A 7,540-nucleotide genomic window follows, 5' to 3' on the forward strand; every position below is an offset into this window, starting at 1 on the left:
ACAGGAACTGAGCGTCTGGCCTCAGAAGGAAGAAAGATTCCCCTCTTTCCACCAGAAGAAGAAAGTCCTCATACTTTGGTATCATGAAGTCTCAGGTTCCACGTAGACAGTTTTCCCAAGAAAACCTGAAAATGATCCACCAAGGTGAAATGTGAATGTGGAAAAAGTCATAACGAGGACTCTTTCTGCTTCCTGATTAAACAACATTGTGCGCTGAGGATATTAATGATTTCAAGTATCATATGGAGATTATAGCAATAATTTCATCCTGAGTGTTTAGAAGCTTTAATGCTGACCTTGCCCACCTCAAATTTCTAAAAGAGAAAACAATAGCATTTAATGTACAAATGAGAAAAGCAGATGTTGTCATGGAGAGAAAATTAACAGGATTATAAGAAATATTATGTGCAAATTTATGCCAATAGTTTGGAAAATCTCGCTGAAATGCACAACTATCATGTAGAAGATACCAAAACTAATTCAAAGAGCAGTAGAGATGCTAATGAAAAGGAGAAAAGATGAAAATCTTTCTGATGTGGGTTTTAATCGGATGCTCAATTTCATACTCTGCCGCAGAAGCGGATTACGTTAATACCCTCCCACAGAAGACAGGTACAGCTCCCAGGAGGGCCTTTTACTTTGGACACTGATCCTTGAGACGAGAATACCAGCTGCTATGTAGCAAAACAAAGCAGTTTTCAAAAACCAACAACATCTCCTTTTATTTTTTGAAGATTTTATTTATGTATTTATTTTAGAGAGAGAGAGAGCACGAGAGCTCGCATGAGCTGCGGGAGGGAATCTTAAGCAGACTCTCTGCTGAGCACAGAGCCTATGCGGGGCTCAATCTCACAACCCTGAGCCTCTGACCTGAGCTGAAACCAAGAGGTTTTGGAGGCTCAACCGGACGGAGCCTCCCAGGCACCCCAACAATGCCTCCTTTTAAACAGTGAAGTACTAAACCCCAGAATAATGGTAGAAAAAAAAAATGGAAAGCCGTATTTAATAATAAACCATTTACAAACCCATCGCCCAGACAGTTCAATAGGCAAGGTCATTTGAGGTTTTAAGTTCTTCTAAAGCAAGTGACTTTTAAACAATAGATTATCTTCACATTATTTAACTGATCCCAGAGGAGGGGTATACAGGTGGGAGGAAAATTTCCCCATTCATTCGGTGCAACTATCACATTCCTAAAATGTGGGGAGAGAGCATATAACCCCCCTTTGGAAAGAAAACCTAAGGTCGGGAAGATCCTGTTCAGAATGGAGGTCAGCTGCTTTACCTGAACTCAGTCCTGCCGCCCAGAAACAAATGAGTCCCTCTGATGCTAATGAACATGTTAATTTACTCTTTGCTATTCATATTCAGACTCGATGAATAATTTAGCTGTTTCTAATGCTGGTGAAACACTACTCAGGCTAAATTATATAACTCGTGAAAGTTGATGATGATTCAAAAATTATGTCCGTATACATAAAGGATTCAGCAGCAAGCTTAGCAAATTTCTTTAAGAAGCATGAAATTCAGACTATGACACCCCAATGGATGATTGTAACAGTAAGAGAGACATCCCTCTGTTCTCTTTTTACTGCAACAGAATTTAAAGTCTGTGATACTTGCCAGCTTTTTAATACTGAAATCCAAATTTTAAAGCAATGCTTGTTCATCACTATCAGTTTACACTTTGTCTTCCATGTCCCCCAAATCTGATAAAGCCAGCACAAAAAGAGATCTATAGATTAACCTTACTTATAAATGCAGACACAAAATCATCAATAAGATATCGGCAAATCAAACACAAAAATGTTTTAACGGAATATCTGAACAAGTAGAATTCATTCCAACAAGGCAGTGACGGTGCCAATGTAGGAAATCCATTAGCACAAAAAATAAAGAGAGAGACCTTAGAAGTAAATCCTATGACATTAGAAGTCACTCCATAACCCAGGGCCATTGTCTCCCTGGTGGGTTTGGGGTTCCAAGGGACTGTCCCACCATTGTGGCTTCCACGTCACCAAGCTGGGAATTGTCAAAAGCAAACATGGTTAAACAGACAAGGACGACTTTATTCAAGGGTACAGCAATAAGGAGGACAGACTAGAACCAAGTGAGAACTGGACTCTGCTGGAACAAGATGGTGACGGTGGTGGTGGTGAGGCAGCTGTGTGTATTGTCCTGGTGAGAGAGAGGGAGATCATGGGCCATCTGTGTTTGCTAATTGGCTTCTCCCACAGGAAAAGCAGACTTTTCTATCTTGATGACAGGAAGTGGTATTATAACTCAGAGCAAGGCACTCACAGAAGGTAGGCTCCTGCCTCCAACGGAGACTGGGAGACTGAGACGCCATCTTCCTTGATGATTACCCTTCAAGGCATGGCTCCCAAGTCCGTAAGAAAGACAGTTCTGGGTTGTAAACTGGAGTCTTAAGATTTACCTATATATCTTAAAGGGGCGGAGAAAGAATTTACAAGTTTTCTAAAGAAAACTTTGCTCTAAGAAAAGGAAGGTGAGAGCCTAGAGTCAAGAAGAAGCCAATCTAAGATTCAATCAAGATGCAGGGAACATTAAAATGTTTTCTAATCTGGAAGCAGAAAGAGTCCTCTTTATGATTTCATCCATATTAGCATCCCATCCTTATGGGTCCTTATCGGGTTCTCTTGGGGAAACGCTCCATGGAGCCTAAGACCTCATGATACCAACGTATGGAGACTTTCTCCTTCTGGTGGGAAGACAGGCATCTGTCTCCCTTCCTCCCTTCCTTTCTGTTATTCTTTCCTTCTTTCAGCTGTTGTTTTTCTTAAGCAGTCTATGCCACGGGCTTCATGTCCTTCTAAGAAAAGCTTGCTTATTTCCAGTAAGAAGGAATTGAGTCATGTCTGCAAGTTCTGCATTCAAAGTTGCTTTCTCAAAATTATGTTTAAAACCCTCTGTGCTTGGAATCCCTCTTGCTTACTACTTAGATATGTATATACGTCTCTTAAGAATTAAAGAAAAGTGATTGCATCCTTATCCCAAGTGAGACGAAAGGAACCTGTGATCGCATGTCACACGGGCCCTGGGAACTGCTCCAGTGGGTTGTGGCAGGGGGTCTCCCAGGCCGTGGGTGAACCCCACTGGTGCTGCCACCATCCCAAAGAGAAGGGGCATAAAGCCAGACTCTAAGACTTCCCTGGAGGTTGAAGATCCCCACCTTCGAGCAGAGGACTGGGAACAGAGCTGGGATGTCTGGATCCTGCCTGGCAACATAATGAATAGGAAATACAGAGGGACATTCTTTGTCTGATCAGTCTTTTTTTTTTTTTTTTACTTATTTTGGTGGGGGGAGGGGCAGAGGGAGAAGGAGAGAGAATCTAAGCAGACTCTGTGCTGAACGTGGAGCCCAACACAGGGCTCCATCTCAGGAGCCTGAGATCATGACCTGAGTGGAAACGAAGAGTTGGATGCCTAACCAACTGTGCCACCCAGGCACCCCTGATCACAGTCTTTTGGTATTGGGCAGCTGCTACCATTTCATGGGGATCGAAAAAAATCCAAGTCCAGAGAGGACAGACATTCTCAACCACAGCCAGTCCCATGGGACCCAGGAACAACAGAGGCTGTCCACCTTGGCCTCGAGCCCTCCTTGGGAAGGGACATCCTGGCCCAGGGGTGTGTTCTGCCTGTCTCTGGTCACAGTGCAAGTAGCCCTAGTCCTGATCAGAGCCTGATGCCCCCCCACACTTGGCTGCCCAGCCCCCGCTGTGAGGCTTGAGGCTGAGTGACATCCTGCTGTTACTAAGTGGCTATCCAGCAAGATTGTCACGGACTGTGGGCATGCTGGACGGTCCAGCTCAGCACCCTGTCCAGCTCGCCTATTGAATTGCTTGTGACAAACTGACATGTTTCTGTGACTTTCACAAACTGGGTCTGACTTTCTGGAGTCCAGTCAGCTGCAGCCCCTGGGAAACACATGTTCTAGGCCTGGGAGGCCAGGGGCCAGATATGGATCATGCCCGTGAAGTCACCAAGATAAATGCCACCTTGTAAGACCTCTCGGTAGTAACGCTGACTGTTTCATTTTGTAACCTTTGCTAGAGTGGGTCTGTATCTCTCAGTCAAAAACTTGTCAGGCCAGCAGACAGAGCACTGTGGCCAAGACAGGTCCCCAAGATCATTGTAGAGACCAGGACTGGTGTAGGATGAAGTTTCCTGCTGTCCTTTGTCGGAAAAAGAAACCCACAGAAAATGAGGGAAATGTAGGACCACCTGCCTTGTTTTTTAAAGGGACCATCCTATTATCAGAGATGAGAAATGTTTCTACTTCCTTTGTATTAATATGACCTTTTTAAAAATATAAAATGATGCTGATGACGAAGGTTGGTTTCTTTTTAATTGTCCTCGATTTAGAAATAAAAGTTGATATTCTTTTTCTCCTGTTTTTGCTCCCCCCCCCCTTCTTTCATGAATATCAATCAAAACTCAATGTCTGGAAACACATATGCAGAGGTTGGAGGCTGAGAAGCGAGGGATTAGAGGGGAAGGATGCCTCCACTTACTAACTGGGGGAGCAGAGAGGAGGCCTCCGGTAGGAAGGGGGTCCCACATCCAGCACGCAGGATGTGGGGCAGGAAGTGCACTTGGGAGCTGGGAAGGGACAGAACAGGACTGTCTCTTGAGTTTTTTAGAACAGAGACTGGGGCATGGGGAAGAAAGAAGTGAGCCATCAGGGAGATCGCCCCAAATCACCACCTCTGCAAGGACCTGCCCTGGCTCCATAGGGTGCCCAGCCCCTGTATCCCAAATTAGTTTCAGATGCACAGGCCCTGGGGGCCAGTGTGAGAACCCGCCTTTCCCTGGACTGGGGTTAGTCCAGACTCTTCTCTTGTTCCCGATCCTTGGTATGATTTGGTTCTTTTGAATTAATAGTTTTGAATGAGGCAGAAACAGTGGTAAGCATGTGCCTTGAGAGATCTGATTGGAGATTTCTTAAGACACAGGGCTGCCTGACATGAGAAGGGGCCCAGGGAGATAAGGGATTGGGGTTTGGTGTGGACATGGGGATGTTGAGTGGGTCCAGGCTGTAGGGGACCATCAGCTCCTGGTCTGCCCGATCACTGCCATCAAGGCAATGGACATACCCGTCGCCCCAGTTGTCTTTTTCCTGATGGAAGAACCTAAGTGACTGGCCTGCCTCCAGGCCTCCTCAAGGTAGCCCGAGGAGAGAGAGGCTCCGGGTTGGGGGCTGTGGCTGGTAAGGTGGACCCTCAGCCATGGCACAAGTCCATCAGTCCCATGCCCGGACCCCTTCCCTGGGCCTGATCAACTTTGGGAGGCTTTGCCTCAATGCTGCAGATCACATCACTTTTTTTCTATGTGTGGCCCCCCATCTCAAATCTTAAAAGAGGATAAGATCATGAGGGAATAAAATGACCACATGTTGAGGATTTTATGTAATTCGTGATCAGTGACGAAACCAAGCAGATGTTACAACCTGTTCAAAGGAGAGTCCAAAGAATATACACATTTATATTTACAGATTAGGAACATTGGAATGAACTGTGTGTCTGTGTTGTGTGTGTGTGGGGGGGACTGTTGTCCTTCCACTGGGCAGAATTTGCTTGCATTTCTGGAGAAAAGGATTGCTTTTCATTGCTATCAGTTACATGCAATTTACAGAATCATAAACTAGCTCAAAAACAGTAGAAGCCTAGAATCAGATTTCCCTCACCCATTACAGTGCGTGTGCTCTACACAAAGTGTGATTTTCCTTTGGAGACAACCAGCAATCTTTTTTGCTTATTCTAAATTTCCTTAAGAGACAAAGAGGAATTTTTAAGTATCTGGTTAAAGCTTATGTAGTTTCTAGCAAGCCGGGGGCAAGAAATAAATTGGACTATACCTATTATTCATAACCAGATGTGTCATGGCTTGGCATTCACTTTATCTCCTAGGCTGTCTCTATCTTTTCCTTTAGGGATTATCTAAATATATGCCTAAGGACTTTCGGAGCCTTGCTGGCAATCTCTACTGTCCTGTGCTATGTTTTAAGATAATGGTGCCGTGGCTCTCTTCCCTCTATTCCCAGCTCAGGGTGAAGGGGACTGGGAGAGGTACATCTGCACCTGGCCCAGAGGGTGGGGGCTTGCTGGTCTGTTTGGGGCTTACGAATGTCCTGGGTGCCATAGGGAGGCAATGACCCCACTTGGGAACTGAACCATCTCCATGGAAGCTTCTAAGCACGTGTGGCATGTCGACCCCTCTCATGGGCAGGCAAAGCTGGGGGTCCGGGATGGCCTGCCCCTTGGAGGGCTCTGGAGTGTTTCCTGATGCAGCACAGTTCCTAGGCACCGGCCCAAGGGTAGGACAGTCATCCTCCTCGGGTCCCCAGCCCTGGCCCCTCCAAAGCACCACATTCAAGGACAGGCTTCTAGACCCCAACCCAGGGCCCCTTCCCCAGCCTCCCACCTCACCCTCTATGGGAGCAGACCTTTTCTCCTTGGGCTTCTCTTCGCCCTCAAGATTGCCCCCCTCTTCGCCTGCCATCTACCACCTCCCTAAATGTCCTTCTGCTGCATCAGCCACTGTGTGTCTCTGAACACTGCACATACTTTGCCTTTTATCACCTATATGTACCCACCGGCTTCTCTTTTCTCCTCCTGCAATGTAGTTGCTTACATACTTCTCATGCTGAAACTGAATCAGGCAGTTGAAGTATAAATATATATTTATTATTTCGAGAGCAAAATGTTGCACTAGTTAAGGATGGTGAAAGTTATTAATTTTATGAAGAAAACTGTAATTACAAGCCTTAAAAGTTAAAGAGGGACATAGATGGATGGTTAGTACAAATATCAAGACTGTGTGTTTGCTTGATAATTTCAGGAAGACTATTACAGACCGAGCCTATTAAATTTACATAACAGTAAAAGGCAGAAAGTAGACATTTAATTCTATTACAATTCTAATCTCTGTAGAAAATTGAGGGTAGAAAGGTGAGCCTTCCTCACACAGAACAGAATCTCTTTAAGAATTCTGTTTCATTTCTGAGTGGTTTAATGCCTTTTAGGCCATTGATCCTTCAAGCAAAGGACCTGGTTAAGAATTGTTCATACCTTGGGAGAGTAAATTAGAAGCAAAATGCCAGCTTTGCTGGGCCCAGATTTCACAGAGGACAAAGTTGCCAGCACAGCCTCCATGAGCAAGTGTCTTTGGGGCAGATATGGTGAAGGGGAGAAGCGGGAAGGAAAGAGAGCTGGGATTACAGATCAGCAAGTCATTCCGGGCGACCGTTTGTACTAATTCTTCTAACCTTGACACAGCAGACTCGATGCAAATGCCTTAGGATGCCACTCCTCATAGTTTTGAGTCTTTGGAGACTAAAATTTCAACAACATGCTTGTAGAAATGACAGCCCTGGAGGTTGTAGATGAGGCTTTCGGGATATACCTAAGCCACTAACCTTGAGTGCGGAGTTCCTTCTAGAAACATATTGCCAGAAACTTTGACCTGAATTACATTGTTTGTTCTAAGCCCGTGATGGTTGACTTGGGCCCTGGTT

This window comes from Zalophus californianus, chromosome 9, assembly GCF_009762305.2.
Source record: "Zalophus californianus isolate mZalCal1 chromosome 9, mZalCal1.pri.v2, whole genome shotgun sequence".
Taxonomy (NCBI): Eukaryota; Metazoa; Chordata; class Mammalia; order Carnivora; family Otariidae; genus Zalophus; species Zalophus californianus.